The 14,280-nt window shown below is 35.2% G+C and overlaps 1 pseudogene; it reads left to right on the top strand.

Annotated features, from left to right (window-relative positions):
- The first annotated feature begins 3,590 nt into the window (after positions 1 to 3,590).
- Positions 3,591 to 13,481, top strand: LOC141701921 (phosphatidylinositol/phosphatidylcholine transfer protein SFH3-like; annotated as a pseudogene).
- Positions 13,482 to 14,280: the final 799 nt, after the last annotated feature.

The following is a 14,280-nucleotide window of genomic DNA, read 5'->3' as shown; positions in this document are numbered from 1 at the left end:
CACCTGTTCTTTAAAAAGTTTTTAAAAACAAGATTTCCAATTACAAAACTTTCGAAATTAGGATTTCAATTTTAAGTACTTTTAAAAATAGGATTTCTTTTTATATAATGATTTCAAAAATAGTTTTAATTATTTTAAAATTCCAAAAACATTTATTTTAATTCCAAAATTCATTTTTAATTCAAAAATAAATCTAAATTGCTTAATTAATTAATTTTAATTAATCATTAATTGATTAATTGATTAATTAATTTAAATAATAATTGAATAATTAGTTTAATTATTTATTAATTGACTTTAATTGATTATTTAATTTGATTTAATTATTTTAAAATGATTTAAAAATCCTGAAAAATTGTTTCGAGTTTTATAATATTATTTTAAATTATTTTTAAGGCTCGATAATTATTATAAAATTATTTTAGAGTCAGATTTGAGTAATCAGACTCTGTTGATTTAATACTTGAAAGAGTGTTTATGACCCGAGACCTCTCTGTAAATGGAATTTCATTAGTTGTTTGACGTGCTATGTGTTATACGTGACTTGTTTGTTAGACTATTGGTCTATATGTTCGGTGTTTATTTGTTTATAGCCTAACTTTCAATCCGTTAATCGAATTTGGGTAAAACGTGGGGTAGATAGAAGTGTATACCGAATAGAATCATATGAGTTGAGTATTGATAGATACTAATGTTATATGAATAGAAGAGGCCAGGCATAGGAAAGGAAAGCTAGTAGTCGAGGAATAAGAGATTGTGATTGAAAGTTAGTGAAGTATAGCACACTAATACCAGGCAAGTGTTCCGAACTTTCTCGAGATATGTTGTGAATAGTTGATAGTTCTACTTTATATTGCAAGTGCTTTGAAGCACTAAACCCTGAACCTTGATTCCAGTTATTGATCTTTGAACCGTAAACCTTATTCTTTCTGAACCACTGATTTTTGAACACCCGAATACGAACCACCGATATATGATACTACTCCAAAAATACATACAAACTAAATACTGAACACTGAACTAAGATTTGCTTACATACTCAAACCATTGTACCTTATGCATTGAAAAAAAACCAAATCCTTGTATCTTTGAAACTTTGATTCTTTTGTTATCCAATTCTTTCACCAGCTGATAGCCATTCTTTGGAATTGCTATTTTGTTTCCTTATGATGATTGAAACCCATCTCATGATTGAAATATCCCATGTTGATTATGATTCTGTTTATTGCTTTACATTGTTTATTCTGTTATTGTGATAGAATTGGATTGTTTTATAAAATTGTGGACCAGATTCGTGGTCAGACCAGATTCGTAGTCAACTTAGGCCAATGTGTGCCTTGGATCCAGTAATTAGAGCAGAGCTGTGTGCCTTGCTTGGGGTTAGTGCGTGACCGATCAGTAGCCTAACCTTGATTTTTAAATTGAAAATATAATATCCAATTCTATATCCTTATTCATTGTTCCCTTGATACCGTAACTTATTTTACTTGATCATTTTATTCTCAATATTGTCAATGTGACTTGCTGAGCTAGTTAGCTTATCCGTGCGATGTTGTTTATGTTCTTTTTCAGTTAAGAAGGAACTTGCTGGTAGCGAGGATCCCCAATCTGGTGCGAGAGCTAGGGGTCCAGGTTGATCGAGTTGAGCCAGATGACAGCTTTTGAGATAGTTTAGTTTGTAAAGTTTGTAATAATGTTTAATATTCAGTTATAAGTTTGAATAGTTGGGATTTGAGCGTTTGTAATATAAGTGTGTGTGTGTGGCTTGTGTGCATAGTTTAACCTGTTGTGATCCGGGGTAGTTGGTAAGTAGGGTCACTGCATATTATTATTATCTTTATTATTGTTATAAACAGTTTATAAATAAGGTATGTGTGTGGACCCCAAACTTCTGACCCGGGTTTGGAGGGTGCCACAGGTTTGGTATCAGAGCCACATGTTATTAGTCACTGACACAAGCCTAGATTGACGGGAATGGGTAGAGGGTTAGGATTAGAAGTAAGAAATAGAAAGATAGAATGTCGAGAGGTTGAGTGCGACGGTATAACGGGTATTAGTATGATTTGCATTGTGGTTCTTGATTCTTATTTTGTGATATGATTTCAGATAACAGCGATGGCCGACTATTTCATCCTCGTATCAGCTGATCACTCAGAGCCCTCTGTTGGAGGACCATCTTCAGATCCACGTCCTGTCGTCCCACCAGTGTTGGCTATTTTACCTCCACCTGTGTTGCAGCCTGTACCATTGCAGGCCATTCTACCCCCAGGCATGAGGCCGCCTATTAGAGGACCCCCACCTGCTGATTCAGATTCCACTGGGCATTCAGTTACGGGTGCCCCATTCCAGTCTACATTGCATCCTGTTCCTTATTACCGGTATGAGGCTGTTCTACTGGAGCGTGATTCCTTGTTGGCACAGATTCGAGAGCTGCAACATATCATCAGGACTACAAATGTTGATCGTAGTGTGAGGGAGCTTCGAGAGGAGATTCATGTGACACACAAGATTTTTAATGCCAGACTACATGGAGCTACATTGACCGGCCTTGATGTATTTATGGGATGGGCCAGGGAGGTGATGGAGGACCTCGAGAGGCTGGGCGGACCAGAGTTTCCTTAGAGTTAGAGACAGGGGCACAGAGATGGAGATGCTGAGCAGTGCTATTGTGATTGTTTAGTATGTACAGTAGTGTGTAGTATGTATCAGTAGACTTTTGGGTTGTATTTATAGACTAGATTTGTTGACTAGTGAGTAGGTTTGTTATACCCTTTTGCTTTTACTTTTGAAGCGTTTTAACAATTGTACCACCTAAAATTTTTGATCTATATATATCAGTACCTTTTCCTTTCCAGCATTGTCGTTTACATTACTGCGCCTGTTTTAATTTACTTTACTTATTGAACCAGTTATAGCTCTTGTAATACTATGTACCCTACCCCTTTAACTGTTTACATTCTATAAAGAAGCATGCAATTTACTTAGTACAACTGTTACAACTGTTTTCAAAAAGAGATATTTCAGTTTTACAAAACTTTTTTTTTATGCAAAGAATTTGATTTAAAAGCTAAATGAGTTGTTCTTTACAGAAAATGCCTCCCAGAAGAAATACCCGCACCAACACCTAGAATGAAGAAACCAACAACAACCAAGATAACACCAACCAGAATGCAAACCCAGGACCCATAGACCTAGTAGTAGCCCAGATTCTTCAAATCTTGGCCCAGCAAATAGTCCACCAGACTCAACAGCAGCAAAGACAAACCAATCCCCAGGTAAATTTCAAAACTTTTTAGCCGGTAAACACACCAGAATTCAAGGGTTCCTTATATCCAATTGAAGCGAATGTTTGGTTAAAGGAAATAGAGAAGTCATTTGCTTTAGTTAAGGTAAAGGAAGAACAGAAGGTTGAGTTTGCAAGTTATTATTTGAAGAATGAGGACACCTATTGGTGGGAAACTGTAAAGACATTGGAAGGTACATATGTTATTACTTGGGAAAAGTTAAAAGAATTGTTTCTAGAAAAATATTTTCCTCAGTTTGTTCAGGACCAGATGGAGTTGAAGTTTTTGGAGCTAAAGCAAGGAAGTATGTCAGTAGCTGATTATGAGACTAAGTTTGAGGAATTATCAAGATTTGTGCCATCATATGTGGACACTGACGGGAACAAGGCCAAGAGATTCCATCAAGGTCTGAAGCCATGGATCAGAGGGAAGGTAACCATATTTGAATTGGATTCCTATGCAGGAGTTGTATAGAAGGCCATGATTGCAGAAACTGAGAGCGAGATGTCACAAAAAGAAAAGAAAAATAAGAAGAGGAAGTTTGAAGGGAATGAAGGACAGTCACAACCAGGGAAGTTTTCAAATTTCAAGAGGGGAAAGTTTCAGCCAGGGAGAAATTTTAATTTCAAGAAACAGAATGCAGGCGACGGAGGTCAAGGCAACCATCCAGTCAATGTGAACCAGCTGAATCAGTTGAGGCTAACTTTTCCAGATTGTCAAGTATTTAGGAAAAAGCACGGAGGATTTTGTAATAAGTTGAACGTGGTTTGTTTCAAGTGTAATCAGAAATGGCACTATTTGAGAGAGTGCCACAACCAACCAGCAAGAGAGCAAGTGAGAAAGGATCAGCCTACCCGGAATCCAGCAATTAAGGTTCCAGCTATTGGATTTACATGCTTTAAATATGGAAAGCCAGGACACATAGCCAGGGATTGCAAAACACCGGCCCCGGTCAGTAATGCATTGAGAATTATGGGATCTACTCCAGCAGTGAATGAGACTCCAAGGGCTAGAGTTTTTGATATGTCTGTGAAGGATGCTATCTAGGATACTGATGTCATGGCAGGTACGCTTAATGTGAATTTTTTATGTGCCAAAGTGGTAATAGATTTGGGAGCAACTCGATCGTTTATTTCTCAAGATTTTGTTAGTAAGTTAAATTGTCCAGTTGAGTATTTAAATGAAATAATGACTGTGGAATTAGAAAATCAAGAACGTATATCTGTTAATCAAGTTTGTGGGAATTGTGAAATTGAGATTTCTAGTAATAAGTTCTGTGTGGATTTGATACCATTTAAGCTAGGAGAGTTTGACGTTATCTTAGGAATGGATTGGTTATCTAAGCACGATGCCCATATAGATTGTCAAAATAAGAAGGTAATGCTGAAGACGCCAGACGATAGGATAGTAACGTTTAAGGGCCAAAAGCAAGCAAATAAGTTCTTAACGATAATTCAAGCGAAAAGGTTGCTATGACAAGGATGCGATCATTTCACTGCATATGTAATTGATAGAGGTCAGGAGCCAGCAAAACTTGAAGATATTATGATAGTCAATGAATTTCCAGACGTATTTCCCGATGAGTTACCAGGACTTCCTACAGATAGAGATATTGAGTTTGCGATCGACTTAGCACCTGGAACCGAATCAATATCCAAGGCCCCGTATAGAATGGCGCCCGTTGAGATAAAGGAACTAGCAAAAAAATTGCAAGAGTTGTTAAAGAAAGAAGTAATCAGACCCAGTGTATCCCCGTGGGGTGCACCGGTGCTATTTATCAAGAAGAAGGATGGAAGCATGAGACTGTGCATCGATTATCGGGAGTTCAACAAGCTTACAATCAAGAACAAGTATCCGTTACCTCGAATTGATGATTTGTTTGACCAGTTGAAAGGAGCCAAGTACTTCTCCAAGATTGATTTGAGATCGAGATATCACCAACTAAAGATTAAGCCAGAGGATATACCAAAGACAGCTTTCAGAACAAGGTATGGACATTATGAATTTTTAGTGATGTCTTTTGGATTAACCAATGCCCCGACATCATTCATGGACCTGATGAACATAATTTTCAAGGAATACTTAGAAAAGTTTATTATTGTGTTTATAGATGATATTTTGATTTATTCAAAGAAAGAAGAGGATCATGCAGAACATTTGAGGACAAATTTGGAGATTTTGAGGAAGAATAAGTTATATTATAAATTCTTAAAGTGTGAGTTTTGGATACAGGAAGTTCAGTTCTTAGGACACATAGTCAGTAAGAAGGGATCAAAGTGGACCCAGCGAAGGTTGAAGCATTTACAAATTGGAAAAGGCCGAGAACACCGACAGAAGTAAGAAGTTTCTTGGGATTAGCGGGATATTATCGCTGATTTGTTCAAAATTTCTCAAGGATTGCAACATCATTGACAAAGCTTACATGGAAGAATGAAAAGTATATATGGAATGACAAATGTGAAGAAAGTTTTCAGGAATCGAAGCGAAGATTAATTACAGCACCTGTTTTGTCACTTCCAGATGACCAAGGGAATTTCGTAATCTATAGCGATGCTTCTCATAGCGATGCTTCTCATAAAGGACTAGGATGTGTTCTGATACAGCACGATAAGATTATTGATTATACGTCAAGGCAATTGATACCACACGAACAAAAGTATCCTACTCATGATTTGGAGCTAGCAGCCATAATATTCGCTTTGAAGATTTGGAGGCATTATCTATATGGAGAAAAATGCGAGATTTATACGGATCACAAAAGCTTGAAGTATATATTCACACAAAAGGAGCTTAATATGAGACAAAGAAGATGGTTAGAGTTGATTAAGGATTATGACTGCACGATTAACTATCATCCCGTAAAGCAAATATTATGGCGGACGCGTTAAGTCGGAAAGAAAAGTTGAATGTGTTATCAGTACCCGAAGAAATATACAAGGAATTTCAGAAACTGGAATTGGAAATCAGAGTTTTCAAGCATGTTGAAGCGAAGGTGTATAGTATGACTTTCCAACCAGAGTTGTTAGAGAAGATAAGGAAGTGTCAAGAGGAGATAATGGATCAGGACATTAATCGTTTGGTAGGTGAGGAATTGTGCACACTGAAGGACGATCAACGTATTCTTAGGTTTTAATCTAGAATTTGGATTCCACCAGTAACGGAGTTGAAGAATGAAATTTTACAGGATGCTCATAATTCAAGGTATTCAATCCATCCCGGGAGTACCAAGATGTACAGAGATTTAGGGGAAAATTATTGGTGGGCAGATATGAAGAGGGAGATTGCAGAATGGGTTAGCAGATGTTATACGTGTCAAAGAGTTAAAGCAGAGCATCAGAGACCAAGTGGATTGTTGCAGCCATTACAGATTCCAGAATGGAAGTGGGAGCACATTGCCATGGATTTCATAGTCGGATTACCAAGGATAAAAGCCAATCACGATGCCATTTGGGTTATAATGGACAGGCTTACCAAGTCAGCTCATTTCCTGCCTATAAATGAAAGATTTTCACTAGACAAGTTAGTCCATATGTACCTGAAAGAAATCGTAGTTCATCATGAAGTTCCTGTGTCTATTGTATCTGATCGAGATCCGAGATTTAATTCGAGATTTTGGAAGAGTTTTCAAGAATGTTTGGGAATGAGACTGAATATGAGTACGGCTTACCATCCACAGACGGACGACCAGAGTGGAAGAACAATCCAGACAATCGAAGTCATATTACGTGTTTGTGCTATTGATTTCAAAAGAAGTTGGGATGAGCATTTACCCTTGATAGAATTTGCCTACAATAACAGTTATCATGCTAGTATTGGGATGCCACTATTTGAAGCTCTTTATGGACGCAAATGTCGATCTCCTGTATATTGGGATGAAGTAGGAGAACGCAAAATACTTAGACCTGAATTGGTGTAACAGACGAAAGAAATTGTTGAAGTTGTCCAGAAGAGACTAATAGCAACACAAGACCGTCAAAGGAAGTATGCAGATCAATCAAGGAAAGATATGGAATTCGAAGAAGAAAATCTAGTATTGCTGAAAGTGTCGCCGTGGAAGGGATTGACAAGATTTGGGAAGAAAGGAAAACTGAGCCCTAGATATGTTGGACCTTTTGAGATTCTAAAGCGTGCTGGAAAAGTAGCTTACGAGTTGGCGTTACCCCCCCCGCACATGGAGCACATTCACAATGCTTTTCACGTATCGATGTTTAAGAAATATAATCCAGACTCCGGACATGTAATCGAATACGAGCCAATAGAACTTCAAGTAGATTTGTCGTATGTAGAGAGTCCAATAGAGATTCAAGAAGAAAGAGAGAAAGTGTTAAGAAATAAAGTGGTAAAGTTGGAAAGAGTACTGTGGAGAAACCCAAAGGTTGAAGAATCAACCTGGGAGTTAGAAAGTGATATGAAAGAAAAGTACCCTCATTTGTTTTCTTAGGAGATTCTGAGGATAGAATGCTTTCAAGTGGGGAAGGATGTAATATCTGGGATATATCATGTAATTATTTTTGCTAATAAGTAAATATTATGCATATTTAGTATTTATTTTATGAATTAATTGTTACGTGGTATATGTGTTTGGATGTTTAAAAATAATATAAATTGAGTATTTTAATTTTTGTATGTCCAAAATAAAATATAGATAAATGTCATATCTTCCTATTTATTTTTATGATAATTTATGGTTTTATAGGAAATTTATGGATTTAATAAATTCTTTTTCCGAGTATTTATAAACTATTTTATATAATCATAAACCAGCCGACTTCACCCGTTTTTATATTTTTATAACCCGAAACTCTTCCGAGAACTCTTTCCTAACCTAATTACAATATATTGAGCATTTTCCATGTTTTGACTTTTCCGATCCGGCGTACGGTTTGTCCTGTGCGGGTCTCGCCACAATATTTTCGATACAAAATTCGTTTCGGTAAATCAATAAAACTCGTATTTTTGATAAACGGTTATTAAACTATTATAATTATCACCTCGTAATACGTGTAACCAGGTGCTGAGACCAAGACCGCTGTACAAATTGTACAGATAAGGATAATTATCTAGAAAACTGGTACCGTTTAGATCTGTTTTAATAAATAAACGTACTATTTTATATCTGGAATGATCCAACGGGGTATTAATTTTTCGTAAATATAAATAGCCCTTACCGTAATTTATTTCGTATAGAAAATCATTTGCAATCAGTAAAATCTTTATAAAACAGAGAAAATACTATATTTATAAACCATTCTTCGTAATCAAACCTAAATCCGGAGGCGTTATCGATATCGGATTGAGGCGTGCATATACTCGAATCGAAGCCTGAGAAATATCCTATCTGATTCAGCTATCAGTTTCAACCCAGAATCAAAGGTTAATTTCCTATAAACTGATTTATATTCGAATTTTTAAGAATTATAATTAGGGTTTTGAGTTCGAGCAATTGTTTGTATGATTTGATGATTGCATGTTATAGATCTTTTCTTCTTGATCATTTTGGTATATTATATGCTCGATTTGGAGGTCAATAACATGTTCAAATTAGGGTTTAATTCTCGAATTATATAATTAGGGTTTATACTCGTTTGAATGTTCTTGACTGAATTTGGGGGTTTCTTATTTAGGGATTTATAGACGTTCTAGAGGGGTGGGTTGTGTTCCTTATGAAATTTTCAATCGATTAATATATAGCTTGCTAATCGACGTTGCTCGTATTGACCGTGTTATTGATTTGAAAGTTTGCCGGCGTTCTTCGTTTCCGGGTACAAACCCGGCTAAATAGGAGTTTGTTTGCTTGATTTGTTTACATGAATGAGTTCCTGGAAATCACCCGCACATTTCCCCGAGTTTTCGAATCGTTCTGAGCTTTGAGGCATGTTTACGGCGAGCTTGCGCGGCGGCGGGTCGCCGTTAATGGCTTCCTGACCGTCCGCCGGTGAGGATGAAGGGGGAAGACGGCAAAATTGCTGTCTAGTTCCCCTAGTTTTTAAGAACTTACATTTTAGCCCCTGTTCTTTAAAAAGTATCTAAAAACAAGATTTCCAACTACAAAACTATCGAAAATAGGATTTCTATTTTAAATACTTTCAAAAATAGGATTTCTTTTTATAAAATTATTTAAAAAATTAGTTTTAATTATTTTAAAATTCTAAAAATCATTTATTTTAATTCCAAAATTCATTTTTAATTCAAAAATAAATCTAAATTACTTAATTAATTAATTTTAATTAATAATTAATTGATTAATTGATCAATTAATTTAAATATTAATTGATTAATTAGTTAATTTTTTATTAATTGACTTTAATTGATTATTTAATTTGATTTAATTATTTTAAAATGATTTAAAAATCATGAAAAATAGTTTCGTGCTTTAAAATGTTATTTTAAATTATTTTCAAGGCTCGATAATTATTATAAAAAATTTTTAGAGTTAGATTTGAGTAATCAGACTCTGTTTATTACCCGAAATTGATCCTACGACCCTTTTTTACTCCGAAAAATGTTTTAAAAATCATATTAAATACCTGAAAGAATGTTTATGACCCGAGACCTCTCTATAAATGGAATTTCATTAGTTGTTTGACGTGCTTTGTGTTATACGTGACTTGTTTGTTAGACTATTGGTATATATGTTCAATGTTTATTTGTTTTTAGCATAACTTTCAATCCGTTAATCGGATTTCGGTAAAACGACGAGTAGATAGAAGTGTATACCGAATAGAATCATATGAGTTGAGTATTGATAGATACTTATGTTATATGTACATAAGAGGCCAGGCATAGAATAGGAAAGCAAGTAGTCGAGGGATAAGAGATTGTGATTGAAAGTTAGTGAAGTATAGCAGACTAATACCAGGCAAGTGTTCTGAACTTTCTCGAGATATGTTTTGAATAGTTGATAGTTCTATTTTATATTGTAAGTGCTTTGAAGCACTGGACCCTAAACCTTGATTCCAGTTATTGATCTTTGAACCGTAAACCTTATTCTTTCTGAACCATTGATTTTTGAACACCCGAATACGAACCACCGATATATGATACTACTCCACAAATATATACAAACTAAATACCGAACACTGAACTAAGATTTGCTTACATACTCAAACCATTGTACCTTATGCATTGAAAATAACCAAATCCTTGTATCTTTGAAACTTTGATTCTTTTGTTATCCAATTCTTTCACCAGTTGATAGCCATTCTTTGGAATTGCTATTTTGTTTCCTTGTGAGGATTGAAACCCATCTCATGATTAAAATATCCCATGTTGACTATGATTCTGTTTATTGTTTTACATTTTTTATTCTGTTATTGTGATAGAATTGGATTGTTTTATAAAATTATGGACCAGATTCGTGGTTAGACCAGATTCATGGTCAACTTAGGCCAATGTGTGCTTTGGATCCAGTAATAGAGCAGAGCTATGTGCCTTGCTCGGGGTTAGTACATGACTGATCATCAGTCTAACCTTGATTTTTAAAATGATAATATAATATGCAATTCTACATCCATATTGATTGTTCCCTTGATACTGTAACTCATTTCACTTGATCATTTTATTCTCAGTATTGTTAATGTGACTTGCTGAGCTAGTTAGCTCATCTGTACGATGTTGTTTATGTTCTTTTCCAGTTTAAAAGGAACCTCTTAGTAGCAAGGATCCCCAATCTCGTGCGAGAGCTAGGAGTCCAGGTTGATCGAGTTAAGCCAGCTGACAGCTTTTGAGATAGTTTAGTTTGTAATGTTTGTAATAATGTTTAATATTCAGTTGTAAGTTTGAATAGCTGGGATTTGAGCGTTTGTAATATAAGTGTGTGTGTGTGGCTTGTGTGCATACTTTAACCTGTTGCGATCCGTGGTAGTTGGTAAGTAGGGTCACTGCATATTATTATTATCTTTATTATTGTTATAAGCAGGTTATAAATAAAGTATGTGTGTGGACCCCAAACTTCTGACCCGGGTTTGGAGGGCGCCACAAAAATTGTAGACTGATGCTTTATTACATTAAAGGCACTTGGATAATGTTCTTTGCAAAATCCTTGGTTTTTAGATTATAGATGTTAATTTGCAGATTTCAATTATAATGTGTGGTAGTTCTTCAGAGGATATGATATTAAGTGTTATTATATCTTGAGTGTGCTCTTAATTCTTGCAAGGTGTAGCATTCTGCAAGGACAAAGGTCTGGTGTCACCAAACTTGCAATTTGCATCCATGAGTGACATTATGTTTAGACCCATTGAGAGGCCTCATAGGCCAAGTAAGTATTCATCTTTCGAAACTCAAGTTTTCTTCAACTCATAGTTCCCCAATTTTGGTCTTGCTTATGAGCACCGGTTATATGATCTTGTATTTATTAAAGCCCTTGTTAAAAGAAACTGTGAATAGGTCAAAAAAAGATTGAATTTGAAAGCTCAGAGGATGAGAGGAAGATGAGGCTCGGGTCTCTCAAGAAAAAGACAATCAATGCCTCTACCAAGTTTAGGCATTCTTTGACCAAAAAAAGCAGGAGAAACAGCAGAGTCATGTCTGTGGTGGTTGTTGATGAGCACGATGCTGAGGAATTGCAAGCAGTAGATGCATTACGACAAGCCCTTATCTTGGAAGAGTTACTCCCTTCAAAACACGATGATTATCACATGATGCTAACATTCTTATTTGGTTAAGAAATTACTTAGGGTAACAAGTTGTATTATGGTTTAGATTTTTGAAGGCCAGAAAATTTGACATAGAGAAAATAAAGCAAATGTGGGCTGATATGATTCTTTGAAGAAAAGACTTTGGGGCGGACACTATCATACTATTTTACGGAAATTTTGATCAGTGATAAGTTCCCAGCCTGCTCTATTGCTGCAAAGAAACACATAGATCAGTGAGCTCTTTTGTGAACTCTTCTTAAATGAACATGCATTATTTAACTGAGCATCTTTTTGGAACCTATTTCTTGCTTTATATAAGTAAGCTTCCCGAGTTCTTGGGTGGTACTTGTACTTGTGCAGAGAAAGATGGATGTATGCTGTCAGATAAGGGGCCATGGGATGATCCAGAGATCATGAAGGTCCAATTTCATCTTCTTTCAGTTTTCTAATTATACTTTGATTCCTATTCTAATTACTTGTACTAAATGATGATCTAGATGGTACGGAATGGTGCACACAAATACAGCACAAAATTTTTAATCTCGCTTGAGGACGAACCTAATTCGGCTCATAAGGTACTTCCGAGGAGAATACTTGTTACATCAGACTGCAGTCTTCCAAATTTTCAGTCTGAATTGGTTTTATTCTCTGCAGTACTGAATTTTCACCTATTGCAGACTGGTTCTTTCAAGAAGGGGATAGAAGAATCCATACCTTCAAGGGAGCACACTGAGAATCCACATCTCTCCCCTGTCCGTGAAGAAGTAAGTCATCTAATCTCGAACTATTACCAAACTTCTTAGGTACAATAAGGCTCTAGATCGAAGGTTAAGCCATTATCCTTTTACATTTACTCCTTTGAGAAGAATAGCATGCAAACTATACCGCTTTGGACGTTATTTCATATTTTTTGGAAAAAACAAAATGATAAAGATTGATCATTTGCAGCAGTATTTGCTTCATTAGAAAGATGGTTTGACATTATTTTCCATTTTATAGATCATAATTGATGTTGTTTTATCGCTCCAGATAACCCCAAAAGAATATTGTATAAATCAGAACAATGACTGTGTACCTATGGTGGACAAGGCTGTCGATAAGACTTGGCCAAAAACTATGAAAGATGACAGACTTGCCATCCCCAAAGGTAGTTTATCTGATGATACTCTTTCTATGTGTTAGTACATATTTAAAGGGGATTGTGGAAACAAGTTTTGATATGATGTTTGATATTTTTTGGAAAATACCTCCAAAATTTGATGCCTGCAGTACTTTTCACTTAATTATTAATACCCCAAATGTTTTCTTCATCCTTGTGATTAAGAACTTATAGTAACATTATGTTCTGATTTATATTTTATCTTTGTAAATGTAATATCTAAAATGCCTGTAGCTGGAATTCCGGAATAAAATTATAACATTTATTTTGTTGTCTTCAAGTTGTTTAACTGTATTTTATCTGCAGGAAGTTACTCTCTTCAAGCTCAGCATGGACACTGATGCTCAAGAAGCACTTAAAGATGCCACAAATTTGGATCCCAAAAGAAACAGAAAGTGAAAGTGTATAGATTTTCTTAATATCTATATCAGGTTTTTAATAATCGAATATGGAGATGCATATGGATGGGTGGATTGGATTTTGGTTGTAGATATATGGATGTTTGTTGTTTGTTGGACGTAGGAATGGTTAGATATTGGTTATCGGAGAATGTGGCTGGATTTTGGTTGTAGAGACAGAAGTTAATTTAGTATATTTCTGGTTGTTTGTTGGATGTTGATTTAGTATTTTTTGCTTTTGTCTGGGTTTATGCACAAATGCACAAGCTTATTTTTTTAAAAAAGAACTCAAACATCGGTGCTTGTTATAAAACTGATGTGAAGCAACTAAAAACACATCAGCTGCTTAAACTAAAAATGATGTCTAAACGAACAAAACAAATCGAATTATAGGAATGAAAATGATGTCTAAAATGTTAAAACACATCGCTTTGTGCAAGTATATAAAAGTAAATCAAAAGAAAATTGATGTCTACTAGAACAATGTACATCAGTTTAACTTACGCAACTAATGTTAAAGCAGAAGTTTCACATCGCTTCCTCAAGTAAAACTGATGTTATAAGTTATGTTTAACGTTGGTTGAGTAAATAAACTGATGTAAAATACAGAGTAAGACATCAGTTTTTTTAAGAATCTGATGTCTTTCGGTTTAAATTTCTTCCATGTTATATATTTATAGTGCTTTTTAACCTCCTATATACCATTTTTCACAATCTAGTTTTAACATGTTATTCAAAAAAAAGCCTAATTATACATCAGTTTGCTAAAAAAACCGATGTTTGTGTAATTCTTTAACATC

This window comes from Apium graveolens, chromosome 2, assembly GCF_009905375.1.
Source record: "Apium graveolens cultivar Ventura chromosome 2, ASM990537v1, whole genome shotgun sequence".
Taxonomy (NCBI): domain Eukaryota; kingdom Viridiplantae; phylum Streptophyta; class Magnoliopsida; order Apiales; family Apiaceae; genus Apium; species Apium graveolens.
Note: the sequence above shows the minus strand (reverse complement) of the source record. Positions and strands in the feature narration are given on the sequence as shown.